This window comes from Manis pentadactyla, chromosome 2 (assembly GCF_030020395.1).
Source record: "Manis pentadactyla isolate mManPen7 chromosome 2, mManPen7.hap1, whole genome shotgun sequence".
NCBI classification, from domain to species: domain Eukaryota; kingdom Metazoa; phylum Chordata; class Mammalia; order Pholidota; family Manidae; genus Manis; species Manis pentadactyla.
The window spans coordinates 25,430,281-25,456,586 of NC_080020.1; positions in this window are offsets into that span (position 1 = coordinate 25,430,281).

Consider the following 26,306-nt stretch of genomic DNA (forward strand, 5'->3'; position numbering starts at 1 on the left):
AACGCTCTTAGAAAGTATTATATTTTTAATGCCAAAAACAAAAATGCAAACAATGACTTTGTCAGGCCAATTCTGGAAAGCAAAATAATCTTTTCCTTTTTTGACAAACGAACATTTTCCTATACGAATAAATCTTAACTCTGTCAAAATTATACCTGTTAAAAAAAAAGCTTAATTGACTGAATCCGTGAAATTTAATCAAAAGCGACCCATGCAGGGGAGCATAAAACGGTTTTGCCCGATTCCTTCTTAGTGTTTTAGGGTGTAAAAACGCAGTTTGTACAACTGCTGTTCCTTCTGAATGCATTTGACATCTTAGCAAAAGTTCTCTTCTCAGAATTCATATTTAAGATGGGAAATACGGAAAATATTTAGTATGGAAAATTTTTTTGACATGTGGACTCTGGGGACATGCAATGGCTTTTTCCATAACCCTGCATAACGTCATCTTGACTCGGCTTTCTGGCCGGAATAGTGTGAACAGTACCAAGTGTAAAAGTTTCTTTTAAGTCAGAGTAAAGTACATGAAGGGGCTAAGACCACAGCTTTCAGCGAAAGACAGTACTGGGTTCACATCACACGCTTCCGTTCCTTAAAGCCAGGGCACCTCGGGAAACGAATTAAGCTCACTGGGTGTGTGACTCCCTCACTGGGAATATAGGGAGAGTAAAACCCTCCTTCCTCGGTGTAAAGATTGTGAGGATTGAAGTAAACATTACATACAAAATGCCTCGTAAAGAGCACGGCGCTTGCATTGTCGGGAGTAACTGTCATCCGAGATGCGAGCAAGAGCACAGCTTGTATCCATGGCAACGACTGTGGGAGGCGGTCTTTCGCCATGATTCCGAGCCTGGCGCCTCAGCATAAAGGGCAGTCGCGACTGCTGCCTCTCGCTACAGAAGTGATCAGAGAGGTACAGGCTGCATTCTTCTTTAAGATTCTTTTAAGGAAAAAGAGGTATTTTATCATTTTTCTTAACCTTCACACCGAAGGCATTCTCTCCCTAAAAAGAAGTGTAAAGTAATTTCAAAAATGGTTCTTAGAAGGTTTATTTTGCTCGGATGCTTTCCCTGAGGCTGGGCATACTACTTGGGACTACATATAAGGTCAAGTAGCAGTGTATTCGTTTTGAGTTCTTCCGGACAGATACCAGCTCTCGATTATTTATGCAATAAGCAGGCTTAGTCCTATAATACACTAGCTTTATGCTGGCGTAAGTGTTTCCAGAAACCACTTTTTCCCTACTCACACTTTAGTATTTATAGAAATGAATGAGTTACTGCTAACGATTAAAACTAGTAAGTGTAGAAAGGAGGATTATAATGGTATCAAAGGCTTGCTCTGTCACCATGTCTCTCTTCTTATTCATCATTTTCCCCTTCTTTTACTTTTAAATCGCAAGAAAGATTATTTTCTGAAACCATTTAGTCTGTAAGCCTTAGAAATTAAGAGGAAAATAACAAAATCTTTTTATGCATAACTTCCGAAAGACAAAGTGGTTAGGGATCAAATGATACAAATTGTATTTCCTTTTTCTAAGGAAACCTTTATTGAGGAAAATATTCTTTCTTTTCCTCACCCACAATTGTTTCGACTGTTCAGGGAATTAAACTTTTAATTTAAGTTTCTGATTTCCCTGACAATCCTTTTCTCATTCTATGAAATCCTGGAGTCAGAAGAGATTCCAATACACGGAACGCTCTTAGAAAGTATTATATTTTTAATGCCAAAAACAAAAATGCAAACAATGACTTTGTCAGGCCAATTCTGGAAAGCAAAATAATCTTTTCCTTTTTTGACAAACGAACATTTTCCTATATGAATAAATCTTAACTCTGTCAAAATTATACCTGTTAAAAAAAAAGCTTAATTGACTGAATCCGTGAAATTTAATCAAAAGCGACCCATGCAGGGGAGCATAAAACGGTTTTGCCCGATTCCTTCTTAGTGTTTTAGGGTGTAAAAACGCAGTTTGTACAACTGCTGTTCCTTCTGAATGCATTTGACATCTTAGCAAAAGTTCTCTTCTCAGAATTCATATTTAAGATGGGAAATACGGAAAATATTTAGTATGGAAAATTTTTTTGACATGTGGACTCTGGGGACATGCAATGGCTTTTTCCATAACCCTGCATAACGTCATCTTGACTCGGCTTTCTGGCCGGAATAGTGTGAACAGTACCAAGTGTAAAAGTTTCTTTTAAGTCAGAGTAAAGTACATGAAGGGGCTAAGACCACAGCTTTCAGCGAAAGACAGTACTGGGTTCACATCACACGCTTCCGTTCCTTAAAGCCAGGGCACCTCGGGAAACGAATTAAGCTCACTGGGTGTGTGACTCCCTCACTGGGAATATAGGGAGAGTAAAACCCTCCTTCCTCGGTGTAAAGATTGTGAGGATTGAAGTAAACATTACATACAAAATGCCTCGTAAAGAGCACGGCGCTTGCATTGTCGGGAGTAACTGTCATCCGAGATGCGAGCAAGAGCACAGCTTGTATCCATGGCAACGACTGTGGGAGGCGGTCTTTCGCCATGATTCCGAGCCTGGCGCCTCAGCATAAAGGGCAGTCGCGACTGCTGCCTCTCGCTACAGAAGTGATCAGAGAGGTACAGGCTGCATTCTTCTTTAAGATTCTTTTAAGGAAAAAGAGGTATTTTATCATTTTTCTTAACCTTCACACCGAAGGCATTCTCTCCCTAAAAAGAAGTGTAAAGTAATTTCAAAAATGGTTCTTAGAAGGTTTATTTTGCTCGGATGCTTTCCCTGAGGCTGGGCATACTACTTGGGACTACATATAAGGTCAAGTAGCAGTGTATTCGTTTTGAGTTCTTCCGGACAGATACCAGCTCTCGATTATTTATGCAATAAGCAGGCTTAGTCCTATAATACACTAGCTTTATGCTGGCGTAAGTGTTTCCAGAAACCACTTTTTCCCTACTCACACTTTAGTATTTATAGAAATGAATGAGTTACTGCTAACGATTAAAACTAGTAAGTGTAGAAAGGAGGATTATAATGGTATCAAAGGCTTGCTCTGTCACCATGTCTCTCTTCTTATTCATCATTTTCCCCTTCTTTTACTTTTAAATCGCAAGAAAGATTATTTTCTGAAACCATTTAGTCTGTAAGCCTTAGAAATTAAGAGGAAAATAACAAAATCTTTTTATGCATAACTTCCGAAAGACAAAGTGGTTAGGGATCAAATGATACAAATTGTATTTCCTTTTTCTAAGGAAACCTTTATTGAGGAAAATATTCTTTCTTTTCCTCACCCACAATTGTTTCGACTGTTCAGGGAATTAAACTTTTAATTTAAGTTTCTGATTTCCCTGACAATCCTTTTCTCATTCTATGAAATCCTGGAGTCAGAAGAGATTCCAATACACGGAACGCTCTTAGAAAGTATTATATTTTTAATGCCAAAAACAAAAATGCAAACAATGACTTTGTCAGGCCAATTCTGGAAAGCAAAATAATCTTTTCCTTTTTTGACAAACGAACATTTTCCTATATGAATAAATCTTAACTCTGTCAAAATTATACCTGTTAAAAAAAAAGCTTAATTGACTGAATCCGTGAAATTTAATCAAAAGCGACCCATGCAGGGGAGCATAAAACGGTTTTGCCCGATTCCTTCTTAGTGTTTTAGGGTGTAAAAACGCAGTTTGTACAACTGCTGTTCCTTCTGAATGCATTTGACATCTTAGCAAAAGTTCTCTTCTCAGAATTCATATTTAAGATGGGAAATACGGAAAATATTTAGTATGGAAAATTTTTTTGACATGTGGACTCTGGGGACATGCAATGGCTTTTTCCATAACCCTGCATAACGTCATCTTGACTCGGCTTTCTGGCCGGAATAGTGTGAACAGTACCAAGTGTAAAAGTTTCTTTTAAGTCAGAGTAAAGTACATGAAGGGGCTAAGACCACAGCTTTCAGCGAAAGACAGTACTGGGTTCACATCACACGCTTCCGTTCCTTAAAGCCAGGGCACCTCGGGAAACGAATTAAGCTCACTGGGTGTGTGACTCCCTCACTGGGAATATAGGGAGAGTAAAACCCTCCTTCCTCGGTGTAAAGATTGTGAGGATTGAAGTAAACATTACATACAAAATGCCTCGTAAAGAGCACGGCGCTTGCATTGTCGGGAGTAACTGTCATCCGAGATGCGAGCAAGAGCACAGCTTGTATCCATGGCAACGACTGTGGGAGGCGGTCTTTCGCCATGATTCCGAGCCTGGCGCCTCAGCATAAAGGGCAGTCGCGACTGCTGCCTCTCGCTACAGAAGTGATCAGAGAGGTACAGGCTGCATTCTTCTTTAAGATTCTTTTAAGGAAAAAGAGGTATTTTATCATTTTTCTTAACCTTCACACCGAAGGCATTCTCTCCCTAAAAAGAAGTGTAAAGTAATTTCAAAAATGGTTCTTAGAAGGTTTATTTTGCTCGGATGCTTTCCCTGAGGCTGGGCATACTACTTGGGACTACATATAAGGTCAAGTAGCAGTGTATTCGTTTTGAGTTCTTCCGGACAGATACCAGCTCTCGATTATTTATGCAATAAGCAGGCTTAGTCCTATAATACACTAGCTTTATGCTGGCGTAAGTGTTTCCAGAAACCACTTTTTCCCTACTCACACTTTAGTATTTATAGAAATGAATGAGTTACTGCTAACGATTAAAACTAGTAAGTGTAGAAAGGAGGATTATAATGGTATCAAAGGCTTGCTCTGTCACCATGTCTCTCTTCTTATTCATCATTTTCCCCTTCTTTTACTTTTAAATCGCAAGAAAGATTATTTTCTGAAACCATTTAGTCTGTAAGCCTTAGAAATTAAGAGGAAAATAACAAAATCTTTTTATGCATAACTTCCGAAAGACAAAGTGGTTAGGGATCAAATGATACAAATTGTATTTCCTTTTTCTAAGGAAACCTTTATTGAGGAAAATATTCTTTCTTTTCCTCACCCACAATTGTTTCGACTGTTCAGGGAATTAAACTTTTAATTTAAGTTTCTGATTTCCCTGACAATCCTTTTCTCATTCTATGAAATCCTGGAGTCAGAAGAGATTCCAATACACGGAACGCTCTTAGAAAGTATTATATTTTTAATGCCAAAAACAAAAATGCAAACAATGACTTTGTCAGGCCAATTCTGGAAAGCAAAATAATCTTTTCCTTTTTTGACAAACGAACATTTTCCTATATGAATAAATCTTAACTCTGTCAAAATTATACCTGTTAAAAAAAAAGCTTAATTGACTGACATGTGGACTCTGGGGACATGCAATGGCTTTTTCCATAACCCTGCATAACGTCATCTTGACTCGGCTTTCTGGCCGGAATAGTGTGAACAGTACCAAGTGTAAAAGTTTCTTTTAAGTCAGAGTAAAGTACATGAAGGGGCTAAGACCACAGCTTTCAGCGAAAGACAGTACTGGGTTCACATCACACGCTTCCGTTCCTTAAAGCCAGGGCACCTCGGGAAACGAATTAAGCTCACTGGGTGTGTGACTCCCTCACTGGGAATATAGGGAGAGTAAAACCCTCCTTCCTCGGTGTAAAGATTGTGAGGATTGAAGTAAACATTACATACAAAATGCCTCGTAAAGAGCACGGCGCTTGCATTGTCGGGAGTAACTGTCATCCGAGATGCGAGCAAGAGCACAGCTTGTATCCATGGCAACGACTGTGGGAGGCGGTCTTTCGCCATGATTCCGAGCCTGGCGCCTCAGCATAAAGGGCAGTCGCGACTGCTGCCTCTCGCTACAGAAGTGATCAGAGAGGTACAGGCTGCATTCTTCTTTAAGATTCTTTTAAGGAAAAAGAGGTATTTTATCATTTTTCTTAACCTTCACACCGAAGGCATTCTCTCCCTAAAAAGAAGTGTAAAGTAATTTCAAAAATGGTTCTTAGAAGGTTTATTTTGCTCGGATGCTTTCCCTGAGGCTGGGCATACTACTTGGGACTACATATAAGGTCAAGTAGCAGTGTATTCGTTTTGAGTTCTTCCGGACAGATACCAGCTCTCGATTATTTATGCAATAAGCAGGCTTAGTCCTATAATACACTAGCTTTATGCTGGCGTAAGTGTTTCCAGAAACCACTTTTTCCCTACTCACACTTTAGTATTTATAGAAATGAATGAGTTACTGCTAACGATTAAAACTAGTAAGTGTAGAAAGGAGGATTATAATGGTATCAAAGGCTTGCTCTGTCACCATGTCTCTCTTCTTATTCATCATTTTCCCCTTCTTTTACTTTTAAATCGCAAGAAAGATTATTTTCTGAAACCATTTAGTCTGTAAGCCTTAGAAATTAAGAGGAAAATAACAAAATCTTTTTATGCATAACTTCCGAAAGACAAAGTGGTTAGGGATCAAATGATACAAATTGTATTTCCTTTTTCTAAGGAAACCTTTATTGAGGAAAATATTCTTTCTTTTCCTCACCCACAATTGTTTCGACTGTTCAGGGAATTAAACTTTTAATTTAAGTTTCTGATTTCCCTGACAATCCTTTTCTCATTCTATGAAATCCTGGAGTCAGAAGAGATTCCAATACACGGAACGCTCTTAGAAAGTATTATATTTTTAATGCCAAAAACAAAAATGCAAACAATGACTTTGTCAGGCCAATTCTGGAAAGCAAAATAATCTTTTCCTTTTTTGACAAACGAACATTTTCCTATATGAATAAATCTTAACTCTGTCAAAATTATACCTGTTAAAAAAAAAGCTTAATTGACTGAATCCGTGAAATTTAATCAAAAGCGACCCATGCAGGGGAGCATAAAACGGTTTTGCCCGATTCCTTCTTAGTGTTTTAGGGTGTAAAAACGCAGTTTGTACAACTGCTGTTCCTTCTGAATGCATTTGACATCTTAGCAAAAGTTCTCTTCTCAGAATTCATATTTAAGATGGGAAATACGGAAAATATTTAGTATGGAAAATTTTTTTGACATGTGGACTCTGGGGACATGCAATGGCTTTTTCCATAACCCTGCATAACGTCATCTTGACTCGGCTTTCTGGCCGGAATAGTGTGAACAGTACCAAGTGTAAAAGTTTCTTTTAAGTCAGAGTAAAGTACATGAAGGGGCTAAGACCACAGCTTTCAGCGAAAGACAGTACTGGGTTCACATCACACGCTTCCGTTCCTTAAAGCCAGGGCACCTCGGGAAACGAATTAAGCTCACTGGGTGTGTGACTCCCTCACTGGGAATATAGGGAGAGTAAAACCCTCCTTCCTCGGTGTAAAGATTGTGAGGATTGAAGTAAACATTACATACAAAATGCCTCGTAAAGAGCACGGCGCTTGCATTGTCGGGAGTAACTGTCATCCGAGATGCGAGCAAGAGCACAGCTTGTATCCATGGCAACGACTGTGGGAGGCGGTCTTTCGCCATGATTCCGAGCCTGGCGCCTCAGCATAAAGGGCAGTCGCGACTGCTGCCTCTCGCTACAGAAGTGATCAGAGAGGTACAGGCTGCATTCTTCTTTAAGATTCTTTTAAGGAAAAAGAGGTATTTTATCATTTTTCTTAACCTTCACACCGAAGGCATTCTCTCCCTAAAAAGAAGTGTAAAGTAATTTCAAAAATGGTTCTTAGAAGGTTTATTTTGCTCGGATGCTTTCCCTGAGGCTGGGCATACTACTTGGGACTACATATAAGGTCAAGTAGCAGTGTATTCGTTTTGAGTTCTTCCGGACAGATACCAGCTCTCGATTATTTATGCAATAAGCAGGCTTAGTCCTATAATACACTAGCTTTATGCTGGCGTAAGTGTTTCCAGAAACCACTTTTTCCCTACTCACACTTTAGTATTTATAGAAATGAATGAGTTACTGCTAACGATTAAAACTAGTAAGTGTAGAAAGGAGGATTATAATGGTATCAAAGGCTTGCTCTGTCACCATGTCTCTCTTCTTATTCATCATTTTCCCCTTCTTTTACTTTTAAATCGCAAGAAAGATTATTTTCTGAAACCATTTAGTCTGTAAGCCTTAGAAATTAAGAGGAAAATAACAAAATCTTTTTATGCATAACTTCCGAAAGACAAAGTGGTTAGGGATCAAATGATACAAATTGTATTTCCTTTTTCTAAGGAAACCTTTATTGAGGAAAATATTCTTTCTTTTCCTCACCCACAATTGTTTCGACTGTTCAGGGAATTAAACTTTTAATTTAAGTTTCTGATTTCCCTGACAATCCTTTTCTCATTCTATGAAATCCTGGAGTCAGAAGAGATTCCAATACACGGAACGCTCTTAGAAAGTATTATATTTTTAATGCCAAAAACAAAAATGCAAACAATGACTTTGTCAGGCCAATTCTGGAAAGCAAAATAATCTTTTCCTTTTTTGACAAACGAACATTTTCCTATATGAATAAATCTTAACTCTGTCAAAATTATACCTGTTAAAAAAAAAGCTTAATTGACTGAATCCGTGAAATTTAATCAAAAGCGACCCATGCAGGGGAGCATAAAACGGTTTTGCCCGATTCCTTCTTAGTGTTTTAGGGTGTAAAAACGCAGTTTGTACAACTGCTGTTCCTTCTGAATGCATTTGACATCTTAGCAAAAGTTCTCTTCTCAGAATTCATATTTAAGATGGGAAATACGGAAAATATTTAGTATGGAAAATTTTTTTGACATGTGGACTCTGGGGACATGCAATGGCTTTTTCCATAACCCTGCATAACGTCATCTTGACTCGGCTTTCTGGCCGGAATAGTGTGAACAGTACCAAGTGTAAAAGTTTCTTTTAAGTCAGAGTAAAGTACATGAAGGGGCTAAGACCACAGCTTTCAGCGAAAGACAGTACTGGGTTCACATCACACGCTTCCGTTCCTTAAAGCCAGGGCACCTCGGGAAACGAATTAAGCTCACTGGGTGTGTGACTCCCTCACTGGGAATATAGGGAGAGTAAAACCCTCCTTCCTCGGTGTAAAGATTGTGAGGATTGAAGTAAACATTACATACAAAATGCCTCGTAAAGAGCACGGCGCTTGCATTGTCGGGAGTAACTGTCATCCGAGATGCGAGCAAGAGCACAGCTTGTATCCATGGCAACGACTGTGGGAGGCGGTCTTTCGCCATGATTCCGAGCCTGGCGCCTCAGCATAAAGGGCAGTCGCGACTGCTGCCTCTCGCTACAGAAGTGATCAGAGAGGTACAGGCTGCATTCTTCTTTAAGATTCTTTTAAGGAAAAAGAGGTATTTTATCATTTTTCTTAACCTTCACACCGAAGGCATTCTCTCCCTAAAAAGAAGTGTAAAGTAATTTCAAAAATGGTTCTTAGAAGGTTTATTTTGCTCGGATGCTTTCCCTGAGGCTGGGCATACTACTTGGGACTACATATAAGGTCAAGTAGCAGTGTATTCGTTTTGAGTTCTTCCGGACAGATACCAGCTCTCGATTATTTATGCAATAAGCAGGCTTAGTCCTATAATACACTAGCTTTATGCTGGCGTAAGTGTTTCCAGAAACCACTTTTTCCCTACTCACACTTTAGTATTTATAGAAATGAATGAGTTACTGCTAACGATTAAAACTAGTAAGTGTAGAAAGGAGGATTATAATGGTATCAAAGGCTTGCTCTGTCACCATGTCTCTCTTCTTATTCATCATTTTCCCCTTCTTTTACTTTTAAATCGCAAGAAAGATTATTTTCTGAAACCATTTAGTCTGTAAGCCTTAGAAATTAAGAGGAAAATAACAAAATCTTTTTATGCATAACTTCCGAAAGACAAAGTGGTTAGGGATCAAATGATACAAATTGTATTTCCTTTTTCTAAGGAAACCTTTATTGAGGAAAATATTCTTTCTTTTCCTCACCCACAATTGTTTCGACTGTTCAGGGAATTAAACTTTTAATTTAAGTTTCTGATTTCCCTGACAATCCTTTTCTCATTCTATGAAATCCTGGAGTCAGAAGAGATTCCAATACACGGAACGCTCTTAGAAAGTATTATATTTTTAATGCCAAAAACAAAAATGCAAACAATGACTTTGTCAGGCCAATTCTGGAAAGCAAAATAATCTTTTCCTTTTTTGACAAACGAACATTTTCCTATATGAATAAATCTTAACTCTGTCAAAATTATACCTGTTAAAAAAAAAGCTTAATTGACTGAATCCGTGAAATTTAATCAAAAGCGACCCATGCAGGGGAGCATAAAACGGTTTTGCCCGATTCCTTCTTAGTGTTTTAGGGTGTAAAAACGCAGTTTGTACAACTGCTGTTCCTTCTGAATGCATTTGACATCTTAGCAAAAGTTCTCTTCTCAGAATTCATATTTAAGATGGGAAATACGGAAAATATTTAGTATGGAAAATTTTTTTGACATGTGGACTCTGGGGACATGCAATGGCTTTTTCCATAACCCTGCATAACGTCATCTTGACTCGGCTTTCTGGCCGGAATAGTGTGAACAGTACCAAGTGTAAAAGTTTCTTTTAAGTCAGAGTAAAGTACATGAAGGGGCTAAGACCACAGCTTTCAGCGAAAGACAGTACTGGGTTCACATCACACGCTTCCGTTCCTTAAAGCCAGGGCACCTCGGGAAACGAATTAAGCTCACTGGGTGTGTGACTCCCTCACTGGGAATATAGGGAGAGTAAAACCCTCCTTCCTCGGTGTAAAGATTGTGAGGATTGAAGTAAACATTACATACAAAATGCCTCGTAAAGAGCACGGCGCTTGCATTGTCGGGAGTAACTGTCATCCGAGATGCGAGCAAGAGCACAGCTTGTATCCATGGCAACGACTGTGGGAGGCGGTCTTTCGCCATGATTCCGAGCCTGGCGCCTCAGCATAAAGGGCAGTCGCGACTGCTGCCTCTCGCTACAGAAGTGATCAGAGAGGTACAGGCTGCATTCTTCTTTAAGATTCTTTTAAGGAAAAAGAGGTATTTTATCATTTTTCTTAACCTTCACACCGAAGGCATTCTCTCCCTAAAAAGAAGTGTAAAGTAATTTCAAAAATGGTTCTTAGAAGGTTTATTTTGCTCGGATGCTTTCCCTGAGGCTGGGCATACTACTTGGGACTACATATAAGGTCAAGTAGCAGTGTATTCGTTTTGAGTTCTTCCGGACAGATACCAGCTCTCGATTATTTATGCAATAAGCAGGCTTAGTCCTATAATACACTAGCTTTATGCTGGCGTAAGTGTTTCCAGAAACCACTTTTTCCCTACTCACACTTTAGTATTTATAGAAATGAATGAGTTACTGCTAACGATTAAAACTAGTAAGTGTAGAAAGGAGGATTATAATGGTATCAAAGGCTTGCTCTGTCACCATGTCTCTCTTCTTATTCATCATTTTCCCCTTCTTTTACTTTTAAATCGCAAGAAAGATTATTTTCTGAAACCATTTAGTCTGTAAGCCTTAGAAATTAAGAGGAAAATAACAAAATCTTTTTATGCATAACTTCCGAAAGACAAAGTGGTTAGGGATCAAATGATACAAATTGTATTTCCTTTTTCTAAGGAAACCTTTATTGAGGAAAATATTCTTTCTTTTCCTCACCCACAATTGTTTCGACTGTTCAGGGAATTAAACTTTTAATTTAAGTTTCTGATTTCCCTGACAATCCTTTTCTCATTCTATGAAATCCTGGAGTCAGAAGAGATTCCAATACACGGAACGCTCTTAGAAAGTATTATATTTTTAATGCCAAAAACAAAAATGCAAACAATGACTTTGTCAGGCCAATTCTGGAAAGCAAAATAATCTTTTCCTTTTTTGACAAACGAACATTTTCCTATATGAATAAATCTTAACTCTGTCAAAATTATACCTGTTAAAAAAAAAGCTTAATTGACTGACATGTGGACTCTGGGGACATGCAATGGCTTTTTCCATAACCCTGCATAACGTCATCTTGACTCGGCTTTCTGGCCGGAATAGTGTGAACAGTACCAAGTGTAAAAGTTTCTTTTAAGTCAGAGTAAAGTACATGAAGGGGCTAAGACCACAGCTTTCAGCGAAAGACAGTACTGGGTTCACATCACACGCTTCCGTTCCTTAAAGCCAGGGCACCTCGGGAAACGAATTAAGCTCACTGGGTGTGTGACTCCCTCACTGGGAATATAGGGAGAGTAAAACCCTCCTTCCTCGGTGTAAAGATTGTGAGGATTGAAGTAAACATTACATACAAAATGCCTCGTAAAGAGCACGGCGCTTGCATTGTCGGGAGTAACTGTCATCCGAGATGCGAGCAAGAGCACAGCTTGTATCCATGGCAACGACTGTGGGAGGCGGTCTTTCGCCATGATTCCGAGCCTGGCGCCTCAGCATAAAGGGCAGTCGCGACTGCTGCCTCTCGCTACAGAAGTGATCAGAGAGGTACAGGCTGCATTCTTCTTTAAGATTCTTTTAAGGAAAAAGAGGTATTTTATCATTTTTCTTAACCTTCACACCGAAGGCATTCTCTCCCTAAAAAGAAGTGTAAAGTAATTTCAAAAATGGTTCTTAGAAGGTTTATTTTGCTCGGATGCTTTCCCTGAGGCTGGGCATACTACTTGGGACTACATATAAGGTCAAGTAGCAGTGTATTCGTTTTGAGTTCTTCCGGACAGATACCAGCTCTCGATTATTTATGCAATAAGCAGGCTTAGTCCTATAATACACTAGCTTTATGCTGGCGTAAGTGTTTCCAGAAACCACTTTTTCCCTACTCACACTTTAGTATTTATAGAAATGAATGAGTTACTGCTAACGATTAAAACTAGTAAGTGTAGAAAGGAGGATTATAATGGTATCAAAGGCTTGCTCTGTCACCATGTCTCTCTTCTTATTCATCATTTTCCCCTTCTTTTACTTTTAAATCGCAAGAAAGATTATTTTCTGAAACCATTTAGTCTGTAAGCCTTAGAAATTAAGAGGAAAATAACAAAATCTTTTTATGCATAACTTCCGAAAGACAAAGTGGTTAGGGATCAAATGATACAAATTGTATTTCCTTTTTCTAAGGAAACCTTTATTGAGGAAAATATTCTTTCTTTTCCTCACCCACAATTGTTTCGACTGTTCAGGGAATTAAACTTTTAATTTAAGTTTCTGATTTCCCTGACAATCCTTTTCTCATTCTATGAAATCCTGGAGTCAGAAGAGATTCCAATACACGGAACGCTCTTAGAAAGTATTATATTTTTAATGCCAAAAACAAAAATGCAAACAATGACTTTGTCAGGCCAATTCTGGAAAGCAAAATAATCTTTTCCTTTTTTGACAAACGAACATTTTCCTATATGAATAAATCTTAACTCTGTCAAAATTATACCTGTTAAAAAAAAAGCTTAATTGACTGAATCCGTGAAATTTAATCAAAAGCGACCCATGCAGGGGAGCATAAAACGGTTTTGCCCGATTCCTTCTTAGTGTTTTAGGGTGTAAAAACGCAGTTTGTACAACTGCTGTTCCTTCTGAATGCATTTGACATCTTAGCAAAAGTTCTCTTCTCAGAATTCATATTTAAGATGGGAAATACGGAAAATATTTAGTATGGAAAATTTTTTTGACATGTGGACTCTGGGGACATGCAATGGCTTTTTCCATAACCCTGCATAACGTCATCTTGACTCGGCTTTCTGGCCGGAATAGTGTGAACAGTACCAAGTGTAAAAGTTTCTTTTAAGTCAGAGTAAAGTACATGAAGGGGCTAAGACCACAGCTTTCAGCGAAAGACAGTACTGGGTTCACATCACACGCTTCCGTTCCTTAAAGCCAGGGCACCTCGGGAAACGAATTAAGCTCACTGGGTGTGTGACTCCCTCACTGGGAATATAGGGAGAGTAAAACCCTCCTTCCTCGGTGTAAAGATTGTGAGGATTGAAGTAAACATTACATACAAAATGCCTCGTAAAGAGCACGGCGCTTGCATTGTCGGGAGTAACTGTCATCCGAGATGCGAGCAAGAGCACAGCTTGTATCCATGGCAACGACTGTGGGAGGCGGTCTTTCGCCATGATTCCGAGCCTGGCGCCTCAGCATAAAGGGCAGTCGCGACTGCTGCCTCTCGCTACAGAAGTGATCAGAGAGGTACAGGCTGCATTCTTCTTTAAGATTCTTTTAAGGAAAAAGAGGTATTTTATCATTTTTCTTAACCTTCACACCGAAGGCATTCTCTCCCTAAAAAGAAGTGTAAAGTAATTTCAAAAATGGTTCTTAGAAGGTTTATTTTGCTCGGATGCTTTCCCTGAGGCTGGGCATACTACTTGGGACTACATATAAGGTCAAGTAGCAGTGTATTCGTTTTGAGTTCTTCCGGACAGATACCAGCTCTCGATTATTTATGCAATAAGCAGGCTTAGTCCTATAATACACTAGCTTTATGCTGGCGTAAGTGTTTCCAGAAACCACTTTTTCCCTACTCACACTTTAGTATTTATAGAAATGAATGAGTTACTGCTAACGATTAAAACTAGTAAGTGTAGAAAGGAGGATTATAATGGTATCAAAGGCTTGCTCTGTCACCATGTCTCTCTTCTTATTCATCATTTTCCCCTTCTTTTACTTTTAAATCGCAAGAAAGATTATTTTCTGAAACCATTTAGTCTGTAAGCCTTAGAAATTAAGAGGAAAATAACAAAATCTTTTTATGCATAACTTCCGAAAGACAAAGTGGTTAGGGATCAAATGATACAAATTGTATTTCCTTTTTCTAAGGAAACCTTTATTGAGGAAAATATTCTTTCTTTTCCTCACCCACAATTGTTTCGACTGTTCAGGGAATTAAACTTTTAATTTAAGTTTCTGATTTCCCTGACAATCCTTTTCTCATTCTATGAAATCCTGGAGTCAGAAGAGATTCCAATACACGGAACGCTCTTAGAAAGTATTATATTTTTAATGCCAAAAACAAAAATGCAAACAATGACTTTGTCAGGCCAATTCTGGAAAGCAAAATAATCTTTTCCTTTTTTGACAAACGAACATTTTCCTATATGAATAAATTTTAACTCTGTCAAAATTATACCTGTTAAAAAAAAAGCTTAATTGACTGAATCCGTGAAATTTAATCAAAAGCGACCCATGCAGGGGAGCATAAAACGGTTTTGCCCGATTCCTTCTTAGTGTTTTAGGGTGTAAAAACGCAGTTTGTACAACTGCTGTTCCTTCTGAATGCATTTGACATCTTAGCAAAAGTTCTCTTCTCAGAATTCATATTTAAGATGGGAAATACGGAAAATATTTAGTATGGAAAATTTTTTTGACATGTGGACTCTGGGGACATGCAATGGCTTTTTCCATAACCCTGCATAACGTCATCTTGACTCGGCTTTCTGGCCGGAATAGTGTGAACAGTACCAAGTGTAAAAGTTTCTTTTAAGTCAGAGTAAAGTACATGAAGGGGCTAAGACCACAGCTTTCAGCGAAAGACAGTACTGGGTTCACATCACACGCTTCCGTTCCTTAAAGCCAGGGCACCTCGGGAAACGAATTAAGCTCACTGGGTGTGTGACTCCCTCACTGGGAATATAGGGAGAGTAAAACCCTCCTTCCTCGGTGTAAAGATTGTGAGGATTGAAGTAAACATTACATACAAAATGCCTCGTAAAGAGCACGGCGCTTGCATTGTCGGGAGTAACTGTCATCCGAGATGCGAGCAAGAGCACAGCTTGTATCCATGGCAACGACTGTGGGAGGCGGTCTTTCGCCATGATTCCGAGCCTGGCGCCTCAGCATAAAGGGCAGTCGCGACTGCTGCCTCTCGCTACAGAAGTGATCAGAGAGGTACAGGCTGCATTCTTCTTTAAGATTCTTTTAAGGAAAAAGAGGTATTTTATCATTTTTCTTAACCTTCACACCGAAGGCATTCTCTCCCTAAAAAGAAGTGTAAAGTAATTTCAAAAATGGTTCTTAGAAGGTTTATTTTGCTCGGATGCTTTCCCTGAGGCTGGGCATACTACTTGGGACTACATATAAGGTCAAGTAGCAGTGTATTCGTTTTGAGTTCTTCCGGACAGATACCAGCTCTCGATTATTTATGCAATAAGCAGGCTTAGTCCTATAATACACTAGCTTTATGCTGGCGTAAGTGTTTCCAGAAACCACTTTTTCCCTACTCACACTTTAGTATTTATAGAAATGAATGAGTTACTGCTAACGATTAAAACTAGTAAGTGTAGAAAGGAGGATTATAATGGTATCAAAGGCTTGCTCTGTCACCATGTCTCTCTTCTTATTCATCATTTTCCCCTTCTTTTACTTTTAAATCGCAAGAAAGATTATTTTCTGAAACCATTTAGTCTGTAAGCCTTAGAAATTAAGAGGAAAATAACAAAATCTTTTTATGCATAACTTCCGAAAGACAAAGTGGTTAGGGATCAAATGATACAAATTGTATTTCCTTTTTCTAAGGAAACCTTTATTGAGGAAAATATTCTTTCTTTTCCTCACCCACAATTGTTTCGACTGTTCAGGGAATTAAACTTTTAATTTAAGTTTCTGATTTCCCTGACAATCCTTTTCTCATTCTATGAAATCCTGGAGTCAGAAGAGATTCCAATACACGGAACGCTCTTAGAAAGTATTATATTTTTAATGCCAAAAACAAAAATGCAAACAATGACTTTGTCAGGCCAATTCTGGAAAGCAAAATAATCTTTTCCTTTTTTGACAAACGAACATTTTACTATATGAATAAATCTTAACTCTGTCAAAATTATACCTGTTAAAAAAAAAGCTTAATTGACTGACATGTGGACTCTGGGGACATGCAATGGCTTTTTCCATAACCCTGCATAACGTCATCTTGACTCGGCTTTCTGGCCGGAATAGTGTGAACAGTACCAAGTGTAAAAGTTTCTTTTAAGTCAGAGTAAAGTACATGAAGGGGCTAAGACCACAGCTTTCAGCGAAAGACAGTACTGGGTTCACATCACACGCTTCCGTTCCTTAAAGCCAGGGCACCTCGGGAAACGAATTAAGCTCACTGGGTGTGTGACTCCCTCACTGGGAATATAGGGAGAGTAAAACCCTCCTTCCTCGGTGTAAAGATTGTGAGGATTGAAGTAAACATTACATACAAAATGCCTCGTAAAGAGCACGGCGCTTGCATTGTCGGGAGTAACTGTCATCCGAGATGCGAGCAAGAGCACAGCTTGTATCCATGGCAACGACTGTGGGAGGCGGTCTTTCGCCATGATTCCGAGCCTGGCGCCTCAGCATAAAGGGCAGTCGCGACTGCTGCCTCTCGCTACAGAAGTGATCAGAGAGGTACAGGCTGCATTCTTCTTTAAGATTCTTTTAAGGAAAAAGAGGTATTTTATCATTTTTCTTAACCTTCACACCGAAGGCATTCTCTCCCTAAAAAGAAGTGTAAAGTAATTTCAAAAATGGTTCTTAGAAGGTTTATTTTGCTCGGATGCTTTCCCTGAGGCTGGGCATACTACTTGGGACTACATATAAGGTCAAGTAGCAGTGTATTCGTTTTGAGTTCTTCCGGACAGATACCAGCTCTCGATTATTTATGCAATAAGCAGGCTTAGTCCTATAATACACTAGCTTTATGCTGGCGTAAGTGTTTCCAGAAACCACTTTTTCCCTACTCACACTTTAGTATTTATAGAAATGAATGAGTTACTGCTAACGATTAAAACTAGTAAGTGTAGAAAGGAGGATTATAATGGTATCAAAGGCTTGCTCTGTCACCATGTCTCTCTTCTTATTCATCATTTTCCCCTTCTTTTACTTTTAAATCGCAAGAAAGATTATTTTCTGAAACCATTTAGTCTGTAAGCCTTAGAAATTAAGAGGAAAATAACAAAATCTTTTTATGCATAACTTCCGAAAGACAAAGTGGTTAGGGATCAAATGATACAAATTGTATTTCCTTTTTCTAAGGAAACCTTTATTGAGGAAAATATTCTTTCTTTTCCTCACCCACAATTGTTTCGACTGTTCAGGGAATTAAACTTTTAATTTAAGTTTCTGATTTCCCTGACAATCCTTTTCTCATTCTATGAAATCCTGGAGTCAGAAGAGATTCCAATACACGGAACGCTCTTAGAAAGTATTATATTTTTAATGCCAAAAACAAAAATGCAAACAATGACTTTGTCAGGCCAATTCTGGAAAGCAAAATAATCTTTTCCTTTTTTGACAAACGAACATTTTCCTATATGAATAAATCTTAACTCTGTCAAAATTATACCTGTTAAAAAAAAAGCTTAATTGACTGAATCCGTGAAATTTAATCAAAAGCGACCCATGCAGGGGAGCATAAAACGGTTTTGCCCGATTCCTTCTTAGTGTTTTAGGGTGTAAAAACGCAGTTTGTACAACTGCTGTTCCTTCTGAATGCATTTGACATCTTAGCAAAAGTTCTCTTCTCAGAATTCATATTTAAGATGGGAAATACGGAAAATATTTAGTATGGAAAATTTTTTTGACATGTGGACTCTGGGGACATGCAATGGCTTTTTCCATAACCCTGCATAACGTCATCTTGACTCGGCTTTCTGGCCGGAATAGTGTGAACAGTACCAAGTGTAAAAGTTTCTTTTAAGTCAGAGTAAAGTACATGAAGGGGCTAAGACCACAGCTTTCAGCGAAAGACAGTACTGGGTTCACATCACACGCTTCCGTTCCTTAAAGCCAGGGCACCTCGGGAAACGAATTAAGCTCACTGGGTGTGTGACTCCCTCACTGGGAATATAGGGAGAGTAAAACCCTCCTTCCTCGGTGTAAAGATTGTGAGGATTGAAGTAAACATTACATACAAAATGCCTCGTAAAGAGCACGGCGCTTGCATTGTCGGGAGTAACTGTCATCCGAGATGCGAGCAAGAGCACAGCTTGTATCCATGGCAACGACTGTGGGAGGCGGTCTTTCGCCATGATTCCGAGCCTGGCGCCTCAGCATAAAGGGCAGTCGCGACTGCTGCCTCTCGCTACAGAAGTGATCAGAGAGGTACAGGCTGCATTCTTCTTTAAGATTCTTTTAAGGAAAAAGAGGTATTTTATCATTTTTCTTAACCTTCACACCGAAGGCATTCTCTCCCTAAAAAGAAGTGTAAAGTAATTTCAAAAATGGTTCTTAGAAGGTTTATTTTGCTCGGATGCTTTCCCTGAGGCTGGGCATACTACTTGGGACTACATATAAGGTCAAGTAGCAGTGTATTCGTTTTGAGTTCTTCCGGACAGATACCAGCTCTCGATTATTTATGCAATAAGCAGGCTTAGTCCTATAATACACTAGCTTTATGCTGGCGTAAGTGTTTCCAGAAACCACTTTTTCCCTACTCACACTTTAGTATTTATAGAAATGAATGAGTTACTGCTAACGATTAAAACTAGTAAGTGTAGAAAGGAGGATTATAATGGTATCAAAGGCTTGCTCTGTCACCATGTCTCTCTTCTTATTCATCATTTTCCCCTTCTTTTACTTTTAAATCGCAAGAAAGATTATTTTCTGAAACCATTTAGTCTGTAAGCCTTAGAAATTAAGAGGAAAATAACAAAATCTTTTTATGCATAACTTCCGAAAGACAAAGTGGTTAGGGATCAAATGATACAAATTGTATTTCCTTTTTCTAAGGAAACCTTTATTGAGGAAAATATTCTTTCTTTTCCTCACCCACAATTGTTTCGACTGTTCAGGGAATTAAACTTTTAATTTAAGTTTCTGATTTCCCTGACAATCCTTTTCTCATTCTATGAAATCCTGGAGTCAGAAGAGATTCCAATACACGGAACGCTCTTAGAAAGTATTATATTTTTAATGCCAAAAACAAAAATGCAAACAATGACTTTGTCAGGCCAATTCTGGAAAGCAAAATAATCTTTTCCTTTTTTGACAAACGAACATTTTCCTATATGAATAAATCTTAACTCTGTCAAAATTATACCTGTTAAAAAAAAAGCTTAATTGACTGAATCCGTGAAATTTAATCAAAAGCGACCCATGCAGGGGAGCATAAAACGGTTTTGCCCGATTCCTTCTTAGTGTTTTAGGGTGTAAAAACGCAGTTTGTACAACTGCTGTTCCTTCTGAATGCATTTGACATCTTAGCAAAAGTTCTCTTCTCAGAATTCATATTTAAGATGGGAAATACGGAAAATATTTAGTATGGAAAATTTTTTTGACATGTGGACTCTGGGGACATGCAATGGCTTTTTCCATAACCCTGCATAACGTCATCTTGACTCGGCTTTCTGGCCGGAATAGTGTGAACAGTACCAAGTGTAAAAGTTTCTTTTAAGTCAGAGTAAAGTACATGAAGGGGCTAAGACCACAGCTTTCAGCGAAAGACAGTACTGGGTTCACATCACACGCTTCCGTTCCTTAAAGCCAGGGCACCTCGGGAAACGAATTAAGCTCACTGGGTGTGTGACTCCCTCACTGGGAATATAGGGAGAGTAAAACCCTCCTTCCTCGGTGTAAAGATTGTGAGGATTGAAGTAAACATTACATACAAAATGCCTCGTAAAGAGCACGGCGCTTGCATTGTCGGGAGTAACTGTCATCCGAGATGCGAGCAAGAGCACAGCTTGTATCCATGGCAACGACTGTGGGAGGCGGTCTTTCGCCATGATTCCGAGCCTGGCGCCTCAGCATAAAGGGCAGTCGCGACTGCTGCCTCTCGCTACAGAAGTGATCAGAGAGGTACAGGCTGCATTCTTCTTTAAGATTCTTTTAAGGAAAAAGAGGTATTTTATCATTTTTCTTAACCTTCACACCGAAGGCATTCTCTCCCTAAAAAGAAGTGTAAAGTAATTTCAAAAATGGTTCTTAGAAGGTTTATTTTGCTCGGATGCTTTCCCTGAGGCTGGGCATACTACTTGGGACTACATATAAGGTCAAGTAGCAGTGTATTCGTTTTGAGTTCTTCCGGACAGATACCAGCTCTCGATTATTTATGCAATAAGCAGGCTTAGTCCTATAATACACTAGCTTTATGCTGGCGTAAGTGTTTCCAGAAACCACTTTTTCCCTACTCACACTTTAGTATTTATAGAAATGAATGAGTTACTGCTAACGATTAAAACTAGTAAGTGTAGAAAGGAGGATTATAATGGTATCAAAGGCTTGCTCTGTCACCATGTCTCTCTTCTTATTCATCATTTTCCCCTTCTTTTACTTTTAAATCGCAAGGAAGATTATTTTCTGAAACCATTTAGTCTGTAAGCCTTAGAAATTAAGAGGAAAATAACAAAATCTTTTTATGCATAACTTCCGAAAGACAAAGTGGTTAGGGATCAAATGATACAAATTGTATTTCCTTTTTCTAAGGAAACCTTTATTGAGGAAAATATTCTTTCTTTTCCTCACCCACAATTGTTTCGACTGTTCAGGGAATTAAACTTTTAATTTAAGTTTCTGATTTCCCTGACAATCCTTTTCTCATTCTATGAAATCCTGGAGTCAGAAGAGATTCCAATACACGGAACGCTCTTAGAAAGTATTATATTTTTAATGCCAAAAACAAAAATGCAAACAATGACTTTGTCAGGCCAATTCTGGAAAGCAAAATAATCTTTTCCTTTTTTGACAAACGAACATTTTCCTATACGAATAAATCTTAACTCTGTCAAAATTATACCTGTTAAAAAAAAAGCTTAATTGACTGAATCCGTGAAATTTAATCAAAAGCGACCCATGCAGGGGAGCATAAAACGGTTTTGCCCGATTCCTTCTTAGTGTTTTAGGGTGTAAAAACGCAGTTTGTACAACTGCTGTTCCTTCTGAATGCATTTGACATCTTAGCAAAAGTTCTCTTCTCAGAATTCATATTTAAGATGGGAAATACGGAAAATATTTAGTATGGAAAATTTTTTTGACATGTGGACTCTGGGGACATGCAATGGCTTTTTCCATAACCCTGCATAACGTCATCTTGACTCGGCTTTCTGGCCGGAATAGTGTGAACAGTACCAAGTGTAAAAGTTTCTTTTAAGTCAGAGTAAAGTACATGAAGTGGCTAAGACCACAGCTTTCAGCGAAAGACAGTACTGGGTTCACATCACACGCTTCCGTTCCTTAAAGCCAGGGCACCTCGGGAAACGAATTAAGCTCACTGGGTGTGTGACTCCCTCACTGGGAATATAGGGAGAGTAAAACCCTCCTTCCTCGGTGTAAAGATTGTGAGGATTGAAGTAAACATTACATACAAAATGCCTCGTAAAGAGCACGGCGCTTGCATTGTCGGGAGTAACTGTCATCCGAGATGCGAGCAAGAGCAGAGCTTGTATCCATGGCAACGACTGTGGGAGGCGGTCTTTCGCCATGATTCCGAGCCTGGCGCCTCAGCATAAAGGGCAGTCGCGACTGCTGCCTCTCGCTACAGAAGTGATCAGAGAGGTACAGGCTGCATTCTTCTTTAAGATTCTTTTAAGGAAAAAGAGGTATTTTATCATTTTTCTTAACCTTCACACCGAAGGCATTCTCTCCCTAAAAAGAAGTGTAAAGTAATTTCAAAAATGGTTCTTAGAAGGTTTATTTTGCTCGGATGCTTTCCCTGAGGCTGGGCATACTACTTGGGACTACATATAAGGTCAAGTAGCAGTGTATTCGTTTTGAGTTCTTCCGGACAGATACCAGCTCTCGATTATTTATGCAATAAGCAGGCTTAGTCCTATAATACACTAGCTTTATGCTGGTGTAAGTGTTTCCAGAAACCACTTTTTCCCTACTCACACTTTAGTATTTATAGAAATGAATGAGTTACTGCTAACGATTAAAACTAGTAAGTGTAGAAAGGAGGATTATAATGGTATCAAAGGCTTGCTCTGTCACCATGTCTCTCTTCTTATTCATCATTTTCCCCTTCTTTTACTTTTAAATCGCAAGGAAGATTATTTTCTGAAACCATTTAGTCTGTAAGCCTTAGAAATTAAGAGGAAAATAACAAAATCTTTTTATGCATAACTTCCGAAAGACAAAGTGGTTAGGGATCAAATGATACAAATTGTATTTCCTTTTTCTAAGGAAACCTTTATTGAGGAAAATATTCTTTCTTTTCCTCACCCACAATTGTTTCGACTGTTCAGGGAATTAAACTTTTAATTTAAGTTTCTGATTTCCCTGACAATCCTTTTCTCATTCTATGAAATCCTGGAGTCAGAAGAGATTCCAATACACGGAACGCTCTTAGAAAGTATTATATTTTTAATGCCAAAAACAAAAATGCAAACAATGACTTTGTCAGGCCAATTCTGGAAAGCAAAATAATCTTTTCCTTTTTTGACAAACGAACATTTTCCTATACGAATAAATCTTAACTCTGTCAAAATTATACCTGTTAAAAAAAAAGCTTAATTGACTGAATCCGTGAAATTTAATCAAAAGCGACCCATGCAGGGGAGCATAAAACGGTTTTGCCCGATTCCTTCTTAGTGTTTTAGGGTGTAAAAACGCAGTTTGTACAACTGCTGTTCCTTCTGAATGCATTTGACATCTTAGCAAAAGTTCTCTTCTCAGAATTCATATTTAAGATGGGAAATACGGAAAATATTTAGTATGGAAAATTTTTTTGACATGTGGACTCTGGGGACATGCAATGGCTTTTTCCATAACCCTGCATAACGTCATCTTGACTCGGCTTTCTGGCCGGAATAGTGTGAACAGTACCAAGTGTAAAAGTTTCTTTTAAGTCAGAGTAAAGTACATGAAGTGGCTAAGACCACAGCTTTCAGCGAAAGACAGTACTGGGTTCACATCACACGCTTCCGTTCCTTAAAGCCAGGGCACCTCGGGAAACGAATTAAGCTCACTGGGTGTGTGACTCCCTCACTGGGAATATAGGGAGAGTAAAACCCTCCTTCCTCGGTGTAAAGATTGTGAGGATTGAAGTAAACATTACATACAAAATGCCTCGTAAAGAGCACGGCGCTTGCATTGTCGGGAGTAACTGTCATCCGAGATGCGAGCAAGAGCACAGCTTGTATCCATGGCAACGACTGTGGGAGGCGGTCTTTCGCCATGATTCCGAGCCTGGCGCCTCAGCATAAAGGGCAGTCGCGACTGCTGCCTCTCGCTACAGAAGTGATCAGAGAGGTACAGGCTGCATTCTTCTTTAAGATTCTTTTAAGGAAAAAGAGGTATTTTATCATTTTTCTTAACCTTCACACCGAAGGCATTCTCTCCCTAAAAAGAAGTGTAAAGTAATTTCAAAAATGGTTCTTAGAAGGTTTATTTTGCTCGGATGCTTTCCCTGAGGCTGGGCATACTACTTGGGACTACATATAAGGTCAAGTAGCAGTGTATTCGTTTTGAGTTCTTCCGGACAGATACCAGCTCTCGATTATTTATGCAATAAGCAGGCTTAGTCCTATAATACACTAGCTTTATGCTGGCGTAAGTGTTTCCAGAAACCACTTTTTCCCTACTCACACTTTAGTATTTATAGAAATGAATGAGTTACTGCTAACGATTAAAACTAGTAAGTGTAGAAAGGAGGATTATAATGGTATCAAAGGCTTGCTCTGTCACCATGTCTCTCTTCTTATTCATCATTTTCCCCTTCTTTTACTTTTAAATCGCAAGGAAGATTATTTTCTGAAACCATTTAGTCTGTAAGCCTTAGAAATTAAGAGGAAAATAACAAAATCTTTTTATGCATAACTTCCGAAAGACAAAGTGGTTAGGGATCAAATGATACAAATTGTATTTCCTTTTTCTAAGGAAACCTTTATTGAGGAAAATATTCTTTCTTTTCCTCACCCACAATTGTTTCGACTGTTCAGGGAATTAAACTTTTAATTTAAGTTTCTGATTTCCCTGACAATCCTTTTCTCATTCTATGAAATCCTGGAGTCAGAAGAGATTCCAATACACGGAACGCTCTTAGAAAGTATTATATTTTTAATGCCAAAAACAAAAATGCAAACAATGACTTTGTCAGGCCAATTCTGGAAAGCAAAATAATCTTTTCCTTTTTTGACAAACGAACATTTTCCTATACGAATAAATCTTAACTCTGTCAAAATTATACCTGTTAAAAAAAAAGCTTAATTGACTGAATCCGTGAAATTTAATCAAAAGCGACCCATGCAGGGGAGCATAAAACGGTTTTGCCCGATTCCTTCTTAGTGTTTTAGGGTGTAAAAACGCAGTTTGTACAACTGCTGTTCCTTCTGAATGCATTTGACATCTTAGCAAAAGTTCTCTTCTCAGAATTCATATTTAAGATGGGAAATACGGAAAATATTTAGTATGGAAAATTTTTTTGACATGTGGACTCTGGGGACATGCAATGGCTTTTTCCATAACCCTGCATAACGTCATCTTGACTCGGCTTTCTGGCCGGAATAGTGTGAACAGTACCAAGTGTAAAAGTTTCTTTTAAGTCAGAGTAAAGTACATGAAGTGGCTAAGACCACAGCTTTCAGCGAAAGACAGTACTGGGTTCACATCACACGCTTCCGTTCCTTAAAGCCAGGGCACCTCGGGAAACGAATTAAGCTCACTGGGTGTGTGACTCCCTCACTGGGAATATAGGGAGAGTAAAACCCTCCTTCCTCGGTGTAAAGATTGTGAGGATTGAAGTAAACATTACATACAAAATGCCTCGTAAAGAGCACGGCGCTTGCATTGTCGGGAGTAACTGTCATCCGAGATGCGAGCAAGAGCAGAGCTTGTATCCATGGCAACGACTGTGGGAGGCGGTCTTTCGCCATGATTCCGAGCCTGGCGCCTCAGCATAAAGGGCAGTCGCGACTGCTGCCTCTCGCTACAGAAGTGATCAGAGAGGTACAGGCTGCATTCTTCTTTAAGATTCTTTTAAGGAAAAAGAGGTATTTTATCATTTTTCTTAACCTTCACACCGAAGGCATTCTCTCCCTAAAAAGAAGTGTAAAGTAATTTCAAAAATGGTTCTTAGAAGGTTTATTTTGCTCGGATGCTTTCCCTGAGGCTGGGCATACTACTTGGGACTACATATAAGGTCAAGTAGCAGTGTATTCGTTTTGAGTTCTTCCGGACAGATACCAGCTCTCGATTATTTATGCAATAAGCAGGCTTAGTCCTATAATACACTAGCTTTATGCTGGCGTAAGTGTTTCCAGAAACCACTTTTTCCCTACTCACACTTTAGTATTTATAGAAATGAATGAGTTACTGCTAACGATTAAAACTAGTAAGTGTAGAAAGGAGGATTATAATGGTATCAAAGGCTTGCTCTGTCACCATGTCTCTCTTCTTATTCATCATTTTCCCCTTCTTTTACTTTTAAATCGCAAGGAAGATTATTTTCTGAAACCATTTAGTCTGTAAGCCTTAGAAATTAAGAGGAAAATAACAAAATCTTTTTATGCATAACTTCCGAAAGACAAAGTGGTTAGGGATCAAA